Source organism: Anolis sagrei, chromosome 4 (assembly GCF_037176765.1).
Source record: "Anolis sagrei isolate rAnoSag1 chromosome 4, rAnoSag1.mat, whole genome shotgun sequence".
NCBI classification, from domain to species: domain Eukaryota; kingdom Metazoa; phylum Chordata; class Lepidosauria; order Squamata; family Dactyloidae; genus Anolis; species Anolis sagrei.
In genome coordinates this window covers 246,793,365-246,813,384 of record NC_090024.1, presented here as the reverse complement: position 1 = coordinate 246,813,384, position 20,020 = coordinate 246,793,365, and the positions used below count along the sequence as shown (strand labels likewise).

General features: G+C 45.3%; 1 pseudogene; it reads left to right on the top strand.

The window, feature by feature from the left end:
* Positions 1-17,905, top strand: part of LOC137094725 (zinc finger protein 420-like) — a 31,194-nt pseudogene extending 13,289 nt beyond the window's left edge.
* The last annotated feature ends 2,115 nt before the right edge of the window (positions 17,906-20,020 follow it).

Sequence of the window (20,020 nt, the reverse complement as noted above, 5' to 3'; positions counted from 1 at the left end):
TAGAGTGCAAGGACGAAATTTTGGATCATACCTGGGGCCAAAATTGTCTGGTACATTTTCTCTTCCAGCGATGAACGGTGGCCTGAGAAAGAGGCTGAGGCCGAACAGCCAAGGTTAGACAGAGATAGTGAAAGGAATGTACCAATGAGCAGACCAGAGGGGGCATCTTTGATCGTAAAGGGCAAATTTATCAGGATTGCCAACTGGATTTAGGGAGGAGGCGCTCAGCAAGTTTAAGAGAAAAAAGGCGTCAAGGAGAGGTTTCCCAAGGGAAACGGAATGCTTTTGCTATGGCTTTCTGAATAAATATAGGGCGTGTGCATCTATACTCTTCAGTGAATCCAACGTTTAGTTTTCATAGAATCATAGAGTTGGAAGAGACCTCCTGGGCCATCCAGTCCAACAGTGAAAAGGAAAGTAGGTATATAGTATGAAATATTAAGTTCAATATATGTAATGAAATGTCTTCTTCTATAGTTCTTCACATAAAGATATTCAATTTAGCAACACTTCACACAAGTATTACCATAACATTGTTACACTTTCCAGTTTAAATATCAATACTGTCAAAAAGGAAAAAGGAAAACAAACACAGTTTTACTACAGACTTGATAATATTCTCAAGGGCTGCCGAAGCTTTAAATCAAGTAAATAACGCATACTTAACATAAAGATATACGTTTTAGTAACACTTTACACCAATTTTACAGTACAATAGTAAAAGTTTCGGTACTGTCAAATAAAATGAATGGAGACCAAACGTGGTCTTACTATTGTCTTGAAAATGTTCTCAAGCGTTAATGGAGTCAGTAAACTGACTAATACAAACGTAAATATCAAAGTTCTTCATATGAATGATGTCAACGTAGAGTTGCTCTTGGATAAGTCCTTTACCAATGTGTAACAGAGTTGTTGTTTCTGGATATCAGGGATGGCCAAGTAATCTGTAATGCCGGGGTGAATCATAGAATCATAGAATCAAAGAGCTGGAAGAGACCTCCTGGGCCATCCAGTCCATCCCCATTCTGCCAAGAAGCAGGAACATTGCATTCAAATCACCCCTGACAGATGGCCATCCAGCCTCTGTTTCAAAGCTTCCAAAGAAGGAGCCTCCACCACACTCCCTCTGGGGCAGAGAGTTCCACTGCTGAACGGCTCTCACAGTCAGGAAGTCCTTCCTCATGTTCAGATGGAATCTCCTCTCTTGTAGTTTGAAGCCATCGTTCCATTGCGTCCTAGTCTCCAAGGAAGCAGAAAACAAGCTTGCTCCCTCCTCCTCCCTGTGGCTTCCTCTCACATATTTATACATGGCTATCATATCTCCTCTCAGCCTCCTCTTCTTCAGGCTAAACATGCCCAGCTCCTTAAGCCACTCCTCATAGGGCTTGTTCTCCAGACCCTTGATCATTTTAGTCGCCCTCCTCTGGACACATTCCAGCTTGTCAATATGTCTCTTGAATTGTGGTGCCCAGAATTGGACACATTGTTCATGCTGAGATTTTTGTAAGTTGTTTTATCCTGATTGCAAGCTCCTGCATTTGGATTGTTTGGTTCAAGCTTGCTCCTGTTTCTTCAAGGGACTTGGGTCTTGGCAACCTTTTGTAACTGAAAGACTATTTTCCTGTGGACGTGGTCATTTGGATTCTGGGACTATTCTGTTTCCTGTCTTGGATTTTGCCTGGATCTCATTACACTGCTTTATGGATTGTTTTATGGATATTTCTTTATTTCCCATTTGAATGCCTTTGACCTTTTTGACTTTTGCTGTATTAATCTTCAATAAACTGCTTTGCTTATTAAAGAACATTGGTGTGTTTGTGGGTTCAAAGGTGCCTAAAAACAGGGATACATGTGGACAGTGGACATCATAGTATGATCACAAAGACCAAAGTGGAAGAACAAACAAGACAGTTGAAAGAATGACGGCTAACCTTCTCCTTAGAAATACCTTTCGTCACCAACATAGATTTTGGACTTACAGTTTTGTAACATGTGTGGAAATACTCTAGATAGCAAAAGCAAAAAACGATGGCCAATCACTCAAAAGAAAGAATGTAGTATCCATAGTCAACTTTACGTACGTACTTACTTACTTACTTAGGTGAGCCCTTGGAGTCCAAGGATGGATGATGGTCCTCCAAGGTTGGTGTCCTGGCAGTGGGTTTGTAGGTGACTGTGGAGCCGTATTTTTGACCTGCATCCTCTCCCACAGTGAGGGCATCGGTTTCCAGGTGGAAAGTGGTCCTGGTCAGGGTTGGCTTGACGCGCCTTCTTCCTCTTGCCACGTTTCTCTCTTTGGCCCTCCATTCGTGGGCGAAAAGTCAGGAGAGAATGCTTCTGGAACATGCCCAAACTTTGTCTCTGTGGGAGGGGGGAGGGACATCCTGCAGCAGCACATTTTGAATTTTTTCATTTTTCAATGACTATCTCATCAACATCAGGAGAGAATGCTGCTGGAACATAATAATAATAATAATAATAATAATAATAATAATAATAATAATAATAATAGAATCATAGAGTTGGAAGAGACCTCCTGGGCCATCCAGTCCAACCCCATTCTGCCAAGAAGCAGGAATATTGCATTCAAATCACCCCTGACAGATGGCCATCCAGCCTCTGTTTAAAAGCTTCCAAAAAAGGAGCCTCCACCACACTCCGGGGCAGAGAGTTCCACTGCTGAACGGCTCTCACAGTCAGGAAGTTCTTCCTCATGTTCAAATGGAATCTCCTCTCTTGTAGTTGGAAGCCATTGTTCCCTTGCGTCCTGGTCTCCAGGGAAGCAGTAAACAAGCTTGCTCCCTCCTCCTCCCTGTGGCTTCCCCTCACATATTTATACATGGCAATCATATCTCCTCTCAGCCTTCTCTTCTTCGGGCTAAACATGCCCAACTCCTTAAGCCGCTCCTCATAGGGCTTGTTCTTCAGACCTTTTATCATTTTAGTCGCTCTCCTCTGGACACATTCCAGCTTGTCAATATCTCTCTTGAATTGTGGTGCCCAGAATTGGACACAATATTCCAGATGTGGTCTAACCAAGGCGGAATAGAGGGGTAGCATGACTTCTATGCTCCTCTTGATGCAGGCCAACATCCCATTGGCTTTTTTTGCCGCCACATCACATTCCTGCCTCATGTTTAACTTGTTGTCCACAAGGACTCCAAGATCTCTTTCACACGTATTGCTCTCGAGCCAGGCATCATTGTCCCCCATTTTTTGCATTTCGTTTTTCCTGCCATAGTGGAGTCTCTTGCATTTGTCACTGTTGAACTTCATTTTGTTAGTTTTGGCCCATCATCTCTCTAATTTGTCAAGATCCCTTTGAATCCTGCTCCTGTCCTCTGGAGTCTTGGCTCTCCCTCCCAATTTGGTGTCGTCTGAAAAAACTTGATGATCCTGCCTTCTCGCCCTTCATCTAAGTCATGAATGAAGATCCTGAGCAGGACCGGGCCCAGGACGGAACCCTGCTTGTGACACTCCACTTGTCACTTCTTTCCAAGATGAAGAGGAGGAAGCCTTGGGGAGAATCACCCTCTGGGTTCGTCTATTTAACCAATTACAGATCCACCTCACCGTAGTTTTGCCTAGCCCACATTGGACTAGTTTCCTTGAAATAAATAAATAAATCCTTTATTTATAGCCCGCTACCATCTCCCAAAGGACTCGGTGTGGTGTACAAGAGGCCGAGTCCCAATACATCAATAAACAACAACAACAATACATCAATAAATAACTCAAGCAATAGACATTAACAATAACAACATGACGCAGTTAAAATCAATGTCAGGGCGATACAGTCCGAAAAACTCACAGCAACCCAATAATGGCTTTATTTCTTGCCCGCCTCCCTGACATCTCGAGGCGGGTTACTTACTTACTTTACTTAGACAATCCCTCGTAGTCTGAGGATGATGGTCCTCCAAGTGTAGTATCCTGGTGGTGGGTTCGTAGGTGACTGTGGAGCCCGATTCTTGACCGGCATCTTCTCCCACAGTGAGGGCATTGGTTTCCAGATGGAAGGCGGTCCCGGTCGGGGTTGGCTTGACGCGCCTTCTTTCTCTTGGCACGTTTCTCTCTTTCGCCTTCCATTCGTCCCTCTTCAAATTCTGCAGCACTGCTGGTCACAGCTGATCTCCAGCTGGAGCACTCAGTAAAGAACTGGTAAAGGGTCCATAGGTGGCTGTGGAGCCCGATTCTTGACCGGCATGTTCTCCCGCAGTGAGGGCATCGGTTTCGAGACGGAAGGCGGTCCCGGTCGGGGTTGGCTTTATGCACCTTTCTCTTGGCACGCTTCTTTCTTTCGCCCTCCATTTGTGCCTCTTCAAATTCTGCAGCACTGCTGGTCACAGCTGACCTCCAGCTGGAGCGCTTCCTGGTAAAGGGATCATCAACTTGCAAGTTCTTATTATTGAGGAAGGAAAGGAGGAAGGAAAAGAAGGAGGGAGGAAGCCACCCAGTCCCGGGCTTGGGGTGGGCTTGGCAGTGAGGACATCGGTTTGCAGACGGAAGGTGGTCCCAGTTGAGGTTGGCTTGACGCACCTTCCTCTTGGCACATTTCTCTCTTTCACCCTCCATCCATTCGTGCCTCTTCAAATTCTGTAGCACTGCTGGTCACAGCTGACCTCCAGCTGGAGCGCTCAGGAAAGAACTGGTAAAGGGATCATCAATCTGCAGGTTCTTATTATTGAGGAAGGAAAGGAAGGAGGGAGGAAGCCACCCAGTTTGGGGCTTGGGGTGGGCTTGGCAACCCTTTTTTCCCCCTTGGCCACTCCGCCTGAGAGAGAGGATGCCTTGAGTCTTCCTTCCTCTGGGCCCTTGAGCTGGACACTTTGTTTCCAAAGGCTTCCTTCCTTCCTTCCTTGCTGGGTTCCTCCCTTGGCGCCCCTCCCTCTCTTTCTCAGCCTGAAGGCAGGAAGCTGGGCTCAAGGGGGGGGGGGAGGGATATTATGGGATGCCCACCCCCAGGAAGACCCCTCGCCATTGGAAGGAGGGAGGGAGGAAGGGAGGGGGAGGGGTATTATGGGATGCCCTCCCCCAGGAAGACCCCTCGCCATTGGAAGGAGGGAGGGAAGGAGGGGTATTATGGGATGCCAGGAGGAAGGGGGGAAAGGGAGGAAAGGGGAGGGGCTTCTGGGTCCTTGCGAGGAGGGGCAGTGCTAACCACAGCCACACACACCCACACCCACAAAGAGAGACACACCTATAAACCTTGGTGCTTTTGTGGGCGAGTTCCTTTTGGAGTCAAGAGCGGCGAGAGGGAAGGAAGGAAAGAAGGAGGTAAGGGGCAGCCTTGGGGGGGGGGGGCTGGGGGGGGAGAGGGGTGAGGCACACGGCCAGGGGCACTCAGGCCCGTTCCAAGGCGGAGGCCAAGGCAGGGGAAGGGAAGTGGGGAGGGGGGTGGGTGGGAACCCTGCCTTGGCCTCCGCCTTGGAAGGGGCCTGAGTGCCCCCGGGGATCTCCGGCCGTGTGCCTCCCCCCTCTTCCCCCCCCCCCCCCCAGGCCCCCAGGGGTTGGCCAGAGGAGCCTCTGCCCAGACCAAGCGAACGGGGGTCGCTCCAAAATCCTCCAAGACTCCAGAGGACAGGAGCAGAATTCAAAACGATCTTCACAGATGAGAGAGATGAAGGGCCAAAACTCACACAATAAAGTTCAACGGGGACAAATGCAAGATACTCCACTTTGGCAGGAAAAACGAAATGCAAAGAGACAGAATGGGGGACGAGGAGGCCTGGCTCGAGAGCAGGACGTGTGAAAAAGATCTTGGAGTCCTCGTGGGGAGGAAGAAGGGGAACATGAGCCAACAATGTGATGTGGCGGCAAAAAAAGCCAATGGGATTTTGGCCTGCATCAAGAGGAGCATAGTGTCTAGATCTAGGGAAGTCATGCTCCCCATGCTCTATTCCACCTTGAATCACACTGTGTCCAATTCTGGGCACCATAATTCAAGAGAGATATTGACAAGCTGGAATGTGTCCAGAGAAGAGCAACTAAAATGATCAAGGGTCTGGAGAACAAGCCCTATGAGGAGCGGCTTAAGGAGCTGGGCATGTTTAGCCTGAAGAAGAGAAGGCTGAGAGGAGATATGATGAGAGCCATGTATAAATATGTGAGAGGAAGCCACAGGGAGGAGGAGGGAGCAAGCTTGTTTTCTGCTTCCCTGGAGACTAGGACGCAATGGAACAATGGCTTCAAACTACAAGAGAGGAGATTCCACCTGAACATGAGGAAGAACTTCCTGACTGTGAGAGCCGTTCAGCAGTGGAACTCTCTGCCCCGGAGTGTGGTGGAGGCTCCTTCTTTGGAAGCTTCTAATCAGAGGCTGGATGGCCATCTGTCGGGGGTGATTTGAATGCAATATTCCTGCTTCTTGGCAGAAAGGGGTTGGACTGGATGGCCCATGAGGTCTCTTCCAACTCTTGGATTCTAGGATTCTACAACTAAGGTGCTCACCTCCATTGCTAAGCCGAAGAGCCGGCGTTGTACGTAGACACCTCCAAGGTCACGTGGCCAGCAGCATGGCTGCATTCTTGGTTTCTATCCCTTTCCAGCCTTTTTCCCCCGCTCTCCTCACTCACCCCCTCAGGGGCACACAGCAAAGTTTGTTCTCCAAAAATACACAGAAGGGGCGGGGGGGGGGGAAGGTATAATGGAATTTCTCTCTGGACATAGAGAAAGGTTTGAAACACAGGTCAGTTCAAGTTAGGGCCATGTTCTGGAGGCAGTTTTTCTCCTGACGTTTCGCCTGCATCTATAGCAAGCATCCTCAGAGGTAGTGAGGTCTGTTGGAAGTAGGAAAATGGGTTCATATATCTGTGGAATAACCAGGGTGGACAAAGGACTCTTGTCTGCTGGAGCTAAGTGTGAATGTTTCAATTGATCACCTTGATTAGCATTTAATGGCTTGGAAGTGCCTGGGGGGAATCTTTTGTTGAGAGTGATTTTTTGTGCCTGTTTGTTTCCTCTCTGTTGTTCTGCTGTTCTGATTTTAGAGGTTTTTTTAATACTGGTAGCTAGATTTTGTTCATTTTCATGGTTCCCTCCTTTCTGTTGAAATTGTCCACATGCGTCTTGTGGATTTCAATGGCTTCTCAATGTAGTCTGACATAGTGGTTGTGAGAGTGGTCCAGCACTTCTGTGGGGAAACAGAACAGGCACATAAAATCACTCCCAGGCACTTCCAAGCCATTGAATGCTAATCAAGGTGATCGGCTGAAACATGGGCATATTTAGCCTGAAGAAGAGAAGGCTGAGAGGAGATATGATAGCCATGTATAAGTATGTGAGAGGAAGCCACAGGGAGGAGGAAGGAGCAAGCTTGTTTTCTGCTTCCTTGGAGACTAGGACGCAATGGAACAATGGCTTCAAACTACAAGAGAGGAGATTCCATCTGAACATTAGGAAGAACTTCCTGACTGTGAGAGCCGTTCAGCAGTGGAACTCTCTGCCCCGGAATGTGGTGGAGGCTCCTTCTTTGGAAGCTTTTAAGCAGAGGCTGGATGGCCATCTGTCAGGGGTGATTTGAATGCAATATTCCTGCTTCTTGGCAGAATGGGGTTGGACTGGTTGGCCCATGAGGTCTCTTCCAACTCTTTGATTCTACGATTCTACGATTCTACATTCCCACCTAGCTCCAGCAGACAAGAGTCCTTTGTCCCACCCTGGTCATTCCACAGATATATAAACCCTTTTTCCTACTTCCAACAGACCTCACTACCTCTGAGGATGCTTGCCATAGATGCAGGCGAAACGTCAGGAGAAAAATTGCCTCCAGAACATGGCCATATAGCCCGGAAAAACCTACAACAACCCAACCAGACAATTGTATTACATTTTTAACAAATTTTTCACAAACAGACAAAGCAGAGTTTGCAAGCTTGGTTGTTGATTAAGGCCCCAACAAAGGATTCCCCCAGGCAGTAAGAATTTATTTATTTTTCATGTCAGGAGCAAACAAAACAGTTGAATTGCATTTTTAACAAATAAACAAACAAAGCACAAAGTTTTCAAGCTTGGTAGTTGATTAAATGTCCCTTGATGAGTATCTGGCCACTTGGAGTGCTTCTGGTGTTGCTCCAAGAAGGTCCTCCATTGTGCATGTGGCAGGGCTCAGGTTGCATTGCAGCAGGTGGTCAGTGGTTTGCTCTTCTCCGCACTCGCATGTCATGGATTCCACTTTGTGGCCCCATTTCTGGAGGTTGGCTCTGCATCTCGTGGTGCCAGAGCTGTTCAACACCTTCCAAGTCGCCCAGTCTTCTGTGTGCCCAGGGGGGAGTCTCTCATTTGGTATCAGCCATTATTTGAATTTCTGGGTTTGAGCCTGCCACGTTTGGACTCTCGCTTGCTGTTGTGTTTCAACGAGTGTCTCTGTAGATCTTAGAAAACTATTTCTTGATTTAAGTCGTTGACATGCTGGCTGATACCCAAACAGGGGATGAGCAGGAGATGTCTCTGCCTTGGTCCTTTCACTATTGGCTGGTACATCCCGGCGGATGTCAGGTGGTGCAATACCGGCTAAACAGTGTAATTTCTCCAGTGGTGTAGGGCGCAGACACCCCGTGATTATGCGGCATGTCTCATTAAGAGCCACATCCTCTGTTTTAGTGTGCTGAGATGTGTGTCCACACTGGGCATGCATACTCAGAAGCAGAGTAGCACAGCGCAAGGGCAGATGTCTTCACTGTGTCTGGTTGTGATCCCCAGGTTGTGCCAGTCAGCTTTCGTATGATATTGTTACTAGCACCCACTTTTTTCTTCATGTTCAGGCAGTGCTTCTTATTGGTAAGAGCACGATCCAGAGTGACTCCCAGGGATTTGGGTGTGCTGCAATACTCCAGTGGGATTCCTTCCCAGGTCATCCTCAGAGCTCGGGGTGCTTGTCTGTTCTTAAGATGAAAAGCACATGTCTGTGTTTTAGATGGGTTAGGGATCAGCTGGTTTTCTCTGTAGTATGCAGTAAGAGCACCTAGAGCTTCAGAGACCTTCTGTTCAACCATCTCAAAGTTCTCTGCTTGAGTGGTGATGGCACGATCATCAGCATAGATGTGTATGTTGTGCAGGCATCGAATTGTGCCTTTCTGTAAGCCGCCCTGAGGGGGTTGAGAAGGGCAGGTAGAAGTACCCGAAATAAATACAAATAAATAATGTGGCCCATTCCTTGACCCATGTCAGCACCGCTGCATCATAGTACAACTGGAGGTCCGGCAGTCCTAATCTTCCCCTCCTAGTTTCATCACTTAGATTTCTGAATTTTATTCTGGCCTTTTTATTTTGCCAGATAAATCTATTTATATCTTTTTGCCATTTCGTTAGTGTGTTTTTAGTTCTTACTATTGGAATCATACGGAATAGGTATAGCACCTCCATGAGGATATTCATTTTTGTTAATGCTATCCTTTTTTTAATGCAAAATTTTGTTAATGCAAAATTTGTGTTTTTTTTTTTAATCTGTTTGTTTGTTTTGTTCTGTTAGAAATGTAATACAATGTTCTGGTTGCGGATGACACGATAAATAAAATGCTATCCTACCTAAGAGGGATAGGTCTAACCTCTGCCATTGTCTCATTTTTTCGTTTATTTTTTTCCCATTTGATGTCATAGTTATTTTTTAATAGTTGTGCATTACTTGTTGTTATCTGGATCCCCAAATATTTTACCTTTTAAGCGATTTCCACCCCTGTTTTCTTCCATAGTTCTTCCTTTCTCCTTCTTGTCATGTTCTTGACCAGGAATTTAGACTTATCTTTGTTTATATTAAGCCCTGCCACTTCACCGAATGATTCGATTTCTGTCCACCATCTAGTGGGTCCTCCATTATACACATCACGTCATCCGCGAATGCCGCTACTTTGTAATTATGTGATCTCACCTTTAACCCTTTAATTTCTTGATTTTTTTCTGATGCTTTCCAGCATTACTTCTAGGCTCATGATAAAGATTAATGGGGATAATGGGCATCCCTGCCTAGTTCCTCTATGTATATTAATTAGTTCGGAGGTTTGTCCGTTCACTATAATTCTGGCGGACTGCTGTGAGTATATTGTCTTAATCACATTTATAAAATGAAAACCAGCGTCCATTTCTTTTAATAATTCAGTTATGAATCCCCAGTTGACCCTGCCAAAGGTCTTTTCGGCGTCCAAAAATAGAAGTCCTACCTCTTTTTGTATGTGCTTTTCGTAATTTTCTATTGTATTAAAGATCAATCTAGTGTTGTTATTTATTTGACGTCCTGGCAGAAAGCCGGGTTGATCTTCATTTATCCTTGTGTTTAGGACCTTTTTTAGTCTTGCTGCTCTTACTCCCGCGAATATTTTATAATCGACATTAAGCAAGGAGATTGGTCGAAAGTTTTTAACTTTTGTGTTATCTTGGTCTTCTTTTGGTATTAACGTTATGTGTGCAGTCCTCCATGTCTCGGGTCTCTTCCTCTCCTCCAGGGCTCTGTTTATTACTTTCGTTAGGTGTGGTGTTAATACATTCTCTCCCCTCTGTTGTTTAACATCTATATGCGACCACTTGCTCAGCTGGTTCGAGGTTTTGGGCTTGAGTGTTATCAGTACGCGGATGACACTCAGCTGGTGCTGAAGATGGAAGGCCGACCGGACTCTGCACCCGATTGTTTCCATCAGTGCCTCGAGGCCGTGACTGGATGGCTGCGTGCCAGCAGGCTGAGGGTGAATCCAGCAAAGACGGAGATCCTATGGCTGGGTGGATCGGGCAGTGGGGACATCCATCTGCCCACCCTGGATGGCGAGGCGTTACGCCCGTCATCATTGGTCAAGAGTCTGGGAGTCCTTTTGGACCCTCTGCTGACAATGGAGGCCCAGGTCTCCGCCGTGAGCAAAACCGCCTTCTTTCACCTGCGGCAGGCTAGACGGCTGGCCCCCTCCCTGTCCAGGGACGACCTAGCTACGGTGATCCAGGCCACGGTCATCTCAAGACTGGACTACTGTAACGCCCTCTACATTGGCCTCCCTCTGTCGGTGATTCGGAAGCTCAAGTTGGTACAAAACGCAGCTGCTCGGCTTCTTGCGGGAATTCCGATGAGATGCCACATAACACCAATCTTACTACAGCTGCATTGGTTACTAATTGAGCACCAGATCACTTTCAAAGTGATGGTACTCACCTTTAAGGCCTTGCATGGTCTGGGGCCGATGTACCTGAGGGACCGCCTCACCCCCTCCCAACCCCAGAGATCCCTCCGTTCTGAGGACCAAGATCTATTGGAGGTCCCCAGTGTCAAGACCTTGCGTCTAGCAGCAACCAGACGCAGAGCCTTCACAGCAGTGGCGCCATCACTCTGGAATGCTCTGCCACCTGAGGTTCGTGCCCTGCGGGACTTACCAGCTTTCCGCAGGGCATGTAAGACATACCTGTTCCGACAGGCTTTTAATGTTTGATACTGTTGTTTTTAAATTGTTTTAAATTGCTTTTAAATTGTGTTAGATTTTAGTCATTCTTGTAAGCCGCTCCGAGCCCCAGGGGAGTGGCGGCATATAAGTTTAAATAATAAATACATAAATAAATAAATAAATAAATACATCGCTGAAGATTTTATAATATTTGTCCGTAAGTCCATCAGGGCCTGGGGATTTGTTTGTTGGTAGATCCGCTATTATCTTCCGTATTTCCTCTTCCGTAGCCGTCCTGTTCAGTATTTCCCTTTCTTTCTCTGTCAGCTTCTTTATTTTCTGTTTTCCCAGGTAGTGGATTACCTTTTCCTTGCGGATGTTGTCATCTGCATATAATTTCTTATAGAATTTACGAAATTGTTCTTCAATATCCGTCTGGTTAACATAACTTTTCCCCCCTTCTTCTATTTTGTTTATCGGCTGTTTCTGTTTTCTCCTTCTAATTTTCCATAGGTATCTCCCTATTTTGTTGGCATTTTCGAAGGGATTTTGTTTCATATATTTTCGCTTTTGACTTATTTCCTCTAATTAAAGCGAGTCTATTCTTTTCCTTAGTATATCCAATTGTAGGCACATTTTCTTATTATCTGGGTTTTTTTTTTTTGTTCTGCCTCCGTTTTTTGGATTTCCTCCTTTATCTTTCTAAGTTCACAATTTCTTATTCTATTTCTCTTTGCTTTCTATTGAATAAAGTGGCCTCTTATATATGCTTTAGATGTGTTCCATATGATATCTATTGTCGTGTCTTGTTCTGTGTTGGTCTTAAAGAACTCTTCCAATATCTTCTTATTGACCTCCTGATCCTTATGCTCTCTTAATAACTGATCATCTAACCTCCATTTAAATATTCTTTTCCTATTGTCTGTTTTTTCAAGGGTTACTTCTAATGGAGAATGATCCGAATTTATTCTCGTCAGGATTCTAACTTTTGTTGTTTTTGATACAATTGCCTCTGTTCCCCATATCATATCTATTCAGGACCATGTATTATGTCGGTTCAAGAAGAAAGTAAAGTCCTGTTCGTCTCTATGGTGACATCTCCAAATATCCTGCAATCCTAGATTTTCTTTTAGCACCTTAAAGTCTCTTGGAAGTTCTCCCATATAGTAGTTGTTTGTTTTTTAAACTCCCTTTGTTTTATCCATTTTGCTATTTAAAACCCCATTAAAGTCACCCATGATGATTAGATCATCGTGTGGCCAGTAAATCAGAAGACACTTACTTCTTGGGAGGAGAGCAATGTCCAATCTCGATAAAATAGTAAAGAGTAGAGACATCACACTGGCAACAAAGATCCATTGCCTAGTCAAAGCCATGGTATTCCCTGTAGTCACCTAGGGATGTGAGAGCTGGACCAGAGGGAAGGCTGACCGAAGGAAGATCGATGCTTTTGAGCTGTGGTGTTGGAGGAAAGTTCTGAGAGTGCCTTGGACTGCGAGAAGATCCAACCAGTCCATCCTCCAGGAAATAAAGCCCAACTGCTCATTGGAGGGAAGGAGAGTAGAGACAAAGTTGAAGTACTTTGGCCACATCATGAGGAGACAGGAAAGCCTAGAGAAGGGAATGATGCTGGGGAAAGTGGAAGGCAAAAGGAAGAGGGGCCGACCAAGGGCAAGATGGATGGATGGCATCCTTGAAGTGGCTGGACTGACCTTGAAGGAGCTGGGGGTGGTGACGGCCGACAGGGAGCTCTGGCGTGGGCTGGTCCATGAGGTCACGAAGAGTCGGAGACGACTGAACGAATGAACAACATTCCGGTTCTAATATCTTCTTGTATAGTGATTCTATAAATTTTGTTTTAGTTCCGTTTGGGGCATAGATATTACACAATAGCACACTCCTCCCATCAAACTCTATAATTATGCCTAGGATTCTTCCCTCTTGGTCTTTGAATACCTGTTTCGATGGAATCCTTTTGTTAACATATGTTACTACCCCCCTTTCCCCCCCCCCCCATGCATAATACATTTTCCCGTTTCTTTTGTGTTAAGTGGGCCACATATTTCTGGCAGATATGGGTTTCCTGCAAAGATTCTATATCAAATAGTCCTTTCTTAAGTTGGTGCCAAATTTTTGTTCTTTTATTTGGGTTATTTAAACCATTTACATTGTTTGAATATATTTTAATGCACTTTAATATTGCTTTAGGATTGCCTATGCGCCCGCATCTTTCTTTGAAAACCCTATCCTAGTTTACCTTACCTTGTTTCATGCCCAGCATTTTATATTTTAATTATTACATTTGGCTTAAATGCTGTATGTTGTTATTGTTTATTGCTTATTGTGTATTTTTTGTTTATGAGTTTTATTTTAACTATTTGTATTGATTATTTGTTATTGCTTTTGTTTATTGATGTGCTGTGGACTTGGCCTCATGTAAGCCTCACCGAGTCCCTTGGGGAGATGGTAGCGGGGTACAAATAAAGTTGTTGTTATTATTATTATTATTATTATTATTATTATTATTATTATTATAGGAAAGCTTCATGCTGGCACTTTAGCAGCCCACACCTTTGTTGTCTTCTGTGTGTTCCCTTGAGACCCTTGCAATTCCCATGAAGGGAAAAAGGGGAGAAGTTTTCTAGCTTTCATCCTTTCAATCTTTTCTTTCTTCTTTCTTCACCAGGGAAAGGAACATTCTACGGAGCCACATTTGTCAAGATAAGAAACAATTCAACATCTGGTAGACATTGAAGAATTTAGATTTCAAAAGTGCAGTAAAGAAACCAGACATATAGGAAGAAGAAATACTCCGAAGGTGCCGATCTGGCTGCTTTGGCTCACTGACACTTCAGAAAAGGAAAGTGTCTATCTTGCATTTTAAAGTACCAACATGGAGAGACAATCATATCAATGTACTGAATGTGGAAAGGGTTTTAGTCAGCAGACACTTCTGCAGTTACATGAAAGAACTCACACTGGTGAGAAACCCTACACATGTCTGGAATGTGGGAAGAGCTTCACTCACAGTACACATCTGTGTTCACATGCAAGAACTCACACTTGGGAGAAACCCTATGAATGCCCAGAGTGTGGAAAGCGTTTCACTTGGAGTGGAAGTCTACGTTCACATCAAAGAGTTCACACTGGGGAGAAACCCTATAAATGCCTGGAGTGTGGAAAGAGTTTCACTCAGAGTGGACATCTACGTTCACATCAAAGAGTTCATACTGGGGAGAAACCCTATAAATGCCTGGAGTGTGGAAAGACTTTCACTCGGAGTGGATGTCTACGTTCACATCAGAGAACCCACACTGGAGAGAAACCCTATAAATGCCCAGAGTGTGGAAAGAGTTTCACTCGGAGTGGAGAGCTATGTTCACATCAAAGAGTTCACACTGGGGAGAAACCCTATGAATGCCTGGAGTGTGGGAAGAGTTTCATTCAGAGTGGAGAGCTACATTCACATAAGAGAATCCACACTGGGGAGAAACCCTTTACATGCCCAGAGTGTGGAAAGAGTTTCACTTGGAGTAGAAGTCTATGTTTACATCGAAGAGTTCACACTGGGGAGAAACCCTATAAATGCCTGGAGTGTGGAAAGAGTTTCACTTGGAGTAGAAGTCTACATTCACATCAAAGTGTTCACACTGGGGAGAAACCCTATAAATGCCTGGAGTGTGGAAAGAGTTTCACCCAGAGTGGAGAGCTACGTTCACATCAAAGAATTCACACTGGGGAAAAACCCTATAAATGCCTGGAGTGTGGGAAGAGTTTCAGTCGGAGTGGTCATCTACGTTCACATCAGAGCGTTCACACTGGGGAGAAACCCTATGAATGCCCAGAGTGTGGAAAGAGTTTCACTCAGAGTGGTCATCTACGTTCACATCAAAGAGTTCACACTGGCGAGAAACCCTATGTATGCCTGGAGTGTGGAAAGAGTTTCACTTGGAGTGGAGACCTACATTCACATCAGAGAACCCACACTGGGGAGAAACCCTATGAATGCCCGGAGTGTGGAAAGAGTTTCACTCAGAGTGGACAGCTACATTCACATAAGAGAATCCACACTGGGGAAAAACCCTATACATGCCCAGAGTGTGGAAAGAGTTTCACTTGGAGTGGAGAGCTACGTTCACATCAAAGCATTCACACTGGGGAGAAACCCTATGAATGCCTGGAGTGTGGAAAGAGTTTCACTTGTAGTGGAAGTCTACGGTCACATCAAAGCATTCACACTGGGGAGAAACCCTATAAATGCCTGGAGTGTGGAAAGAGTTTCACTCGGAGTGGAAGTCTACGTTCACATCAAAGAGTCCACACTGGGGAGAAACCCTATGTATGCCTGGAGTGTGGAAAGAGTTTCAGTCAGAGTGGGGCCCTACGTTCACATCAAAGAGTTCACACTGGGGAGAAAGCTTTTAAAATGCCTGCAATGTGGAAAGAGTTTCACTCAGAGTGGGGCCCTACATTCACATCAGAGACATCAGAGAACGCACATTGGGAAGAAACTTTAAATGTCTCAAATGTGGAAAGAGCTTCCCTGAGAGTGGAGAATTACATAAACATAATAGAACCCAGATAGAGATGAATTGAGGCTTATTGGGTGTAAATAGATGCTAAGATGCTTTTTTTCTTGGTTTCTCTCTCTCTCTCTCCACATTGTTGACTATCCTGGAATGTGATTTATTTAAGAGGAAATAATAATAATAATAATAATAATAATAATAATAATAATCCATTAGAACAAATGCCATCAAAGCCAGAATTGAAAAGCCAATGACAGATCCCAAGTGTAGACTCTGCAAGGAAGCAGATGAAACAATAGATCACATCCTCAACTGCTGCAAGAAGATTGAGCAGACAGACTCCAAGCAGAGGCACAACACTGTTGCTCAGATGATTCATTGGAATACCATCTGCCTGTGACAAAGATCTGGTGGGATCACAAGCTGGAAAAAGTTACAGAAAATGAACACATCAAACTACTCTGGGACTTCCAAATTCAGACTGGCAGAGTTATGGAGCACAATACTCCTCACGATCATGTTAGAAAACAAAATATGGATCGCTGATGTTGCAATCCCAGGTGACAGTAGGACTGAAGAGAAACAACTGGAAAAGCTGACATGATATGAGGATTTAAAGATTGAACTGCAAAGACTCTGGCACAAGCCAGTCAAGGGGGTCCCAGTGGTGATCGGCACACTCTGTGCAGTGCCTCAAGACCTTGGCCTGGGCTTAAACACAATAGGTGCTGACAAAATCAACACCTGCCAGCTGCAAAAGGCCACCTTACTGGGTCTGCATGCATTATTCATCGATACATCACACAGTCCTAGACACTTGGGAAGTGTCCGACGTGTGATCCAGTACAACAGCCAGCAGAGTGATCTTGTCTGCTGTGGACTCATGTTGTGTTTCAAATTATTATTATTATTATTATTATTATTATTATTATTATTATTATCATTACTGTACTCCGCTTCCATCTCCTGGGAGGGATGTGGGATGGCTTACATGGGGACTAAGCCCGATCAACATAGTTAAACTATAACACATTAAAATCATAACAGCAGCATCAAAACAAAATAAAAGAACAGCATTATAACAAAATATAAAACAACCGTTGAACTAACAACCAATGGACCTGAAATAGTGACCGGGTTTTGGCACGGAGGGCAAACTAGTGCAGTCAATTGTAAGGGAAGGGCTGAGAGAAAAGATGCGTAAGTCGAAGGGCAAAATGAGGGATAGAGGGCAATGTAAAACAGAACATTATATCTTTGGGTAGAGAACGGTAGTAAAGTGCAAGGATGAAATTTTGGATCATACCTGGGGCGAAAATTGGGGGATTATCTAATCAAAAGTCACAGTGGAACATCCATGTCTTCAGATCTTTGCGGAAGATGGAAAGGGTGGGTGTTAGGCTGATGTCCCTGGGGAGGGAGTTCCAGTGCCACCACCGAGAAGGAGACAAGGATGCAGAACAATGGCTGCAAACTACAAGAGAGGAGATTCCATCTGAACATTAGGAAGAACTTCCTGACTATGAGAGCTGTTCAGCAGTGGAACTCTCTGCCCCAGCCTGTGGTAGAGGCTCCTTCTTTGGAAGCTTTTAAGCAGAGGCTGGGTGGCCATCTGTCAGGGGTGCTTTGAATGCAATTTTCCTGCTTCTTGGCAGAATGGGGTTGGACTGGATGGCCCAGGAGGTCTCTTCCAACTCTGTGATTCTATCTGTAACTGGATTGATAAGAAATATACCCATATATATATATGGAATGTATGCTGTATACATAAAGTTTGTAAGTAAGTAAACTGTGTATAACTTTTAACAAAAAACAACCAATTTTGTTTCTTGAGAGCATGATTTAAACCAAGTGTGACGGAGCCCGTATATTACTGCTACTTATTGTAAAGGCTTGGCCACTAATTTGCAATGATGCCACTAAATTGTAAGGATGTATGAATATCACTGCTACTAATATGTAGAGAGTTGGTAAAAGGAGTCACCTCTTTGTGAAGGCTTATTAAAATGATGACACAACCAATAGCTTGTAATGTTGCTTTGGTCTTTCTTTAATATGTGGTGTGACTTGGAAAAGAATGGCAACATAGGCTTGGCTTCAAAAAGAAACAGTAACAAGTTTTTGAGGTCCAGAAGCTTGATGGTTTCAAAGTTTCTCTTCTCTTAGGGGTACAGGGTGACAGAGCCCGTATATTACTGCTACTAATTGTAAAGGCTTGGCCACTAATTTGCAATGATGCCACTAAATTGTAAGGATGTATGAATATCACTGCTACTAATATGTAGAGAGTTGGTAAAAGGAGTCACCTCTTTGTGAAGGCTTAATAAAATGATGACACAACCAATGGCTTGTAATGTTGCTTTGGTCTTCTTTAATGTGTGGCGTGACTTGGAAAAGAATGGCAACATAGGCTTGGCTTCAAAAAGAAACTGCAACAAGTTTATTGAGGTCCAGAAGCTTGATGGTTTCAAAGTTTCTCTTCTCTTAGGGGTACAGATCTTTAATGGTTACGTTCATAACCGTTCTTAAATAACTCTTAGGAGGTCTAATTCTTCTGACAAACAGGTCCCAAACTTAGTTCCTTTAAAAAGACATGTTTCTTTCTTTCTTTAACAGGTTGTTTCAGGCGCACGCTTATGCCTTTCTTTATGATGGTTCCTTTACAATAAAGATGCTTATTAGGACTTCCCCTCTTTTTCCACAATAGTAGTAGTTGTTGTTGTTCATTCGTTCAGTCGTCTCCGACTCTTCGTGACCTCATGGACCAGCCCACGCCAGAGCTCCCTGTCGGCCGTCACCACCCCCAGGGTCTCCTTCAAGGTCAGTCCAGTCCCTTCAAGGATGCCATCCATCCACCTTGCCCTTGGTCGGCCCCTCTTCCTTTTGCCTTCCACTTTCCCCAGCATAATTGTCTTCTCTAGGCTTTGCTGTCTCCTCATGATGTGGCCAAAGGACTTCAGCTTTGGCTATCATATCTCCTCTCAGCCTTGTCTTCTTCAGCCTTCTCTTCTTCAGATTCCATCCGAACATGAGGAAGAACTTCCTGTGAGAGCCGTTCAACAGTGGAACTCACTGCTCCAGAGTGTGGTGGAGGCTCATTCTTTGGAGGCTTTTAAACAGAGGCTGGATGGCCATCTGTCAGGGGTGATTTGAAAGGAGATTCCATCTGAACATGAGGAAGAACTTCCTAACTGGGATAGCCGTTCAGCAGTGGAACTCTCTGCCCCGGAGTGTGGTGGAGGCTCATTCTTTGGAGGCTTTGAAGCGGAGGCTGGGTGGCCATCTGTCGGGGGTGCTTTGAATGGGATTGTCCTGCTTCTTGGCAGAAGGGGGCTGGACTGGATGAAGGCCCACCAGGCCTTTTCCAGGGGGCAGCCAAGGGCCTCCCTCCCGGGGAGCAGCAGGAGGGCAGGCTCCGCCGGCCTTGAGGTTCCCGGGTGTGTGTGTGTGTGTGTGTGTGTGTGTGTGTGTGTGTATGTGGGTGCCTGTGCCTCCCCGCTCTTCCCTCCCTCTCTTTCTCAGCCTGAAGGAAGGAAGCCAGGCTCAAGGGGGGAGGGAGGGGGAGGGGGAGCCCTCCCCCAGGAAGACCCCTCGCCATCAACAGGCTTGGAGGGAGGGTGGAGGGGTATTATGGGATGCCAGGAGGAAGGGAAAGGAAAGAACTGGTAAAGGATCCATAGGTGACTGTGTAGCCCGATTCTTCCCTGGCATCCTCTCCCGCAGTGAGGGCATCGGTTTCCAGACGGAAGGCGGTCCTAGTCGGGGTTGGCTTGACGCACCTTCCTCTTGGCATGTTTCTCTCTTTCGCCCTCCATTCGTGCCTCTTTAAATTCTGCAGCACTGCTAGTCACAGCTGGCCTCCAGCTGGAGTGCTCAGGAAGGAACTGGTAAAGGGATCATCATCCTCTCCCGCAGTGAGGGCATTGGTTTCCAGGTGGAAGGCAGTCCCAGTTGGGGTTGGCTTGACGCGCCTTCCTCTTGGCATGTTTCTCTCTTTCGCCCTCCATCCATTCGTGCCGCTTCAAATTCTACAGCACTGCTGGTCACAGCTGACTTCCAGCTGGAGCGCTTCCTGGTAAAGGGATCATCCAACTTGCAAGTTGTTATTATTGAGGAAGAAAAGGAGGAAGGAAAGGA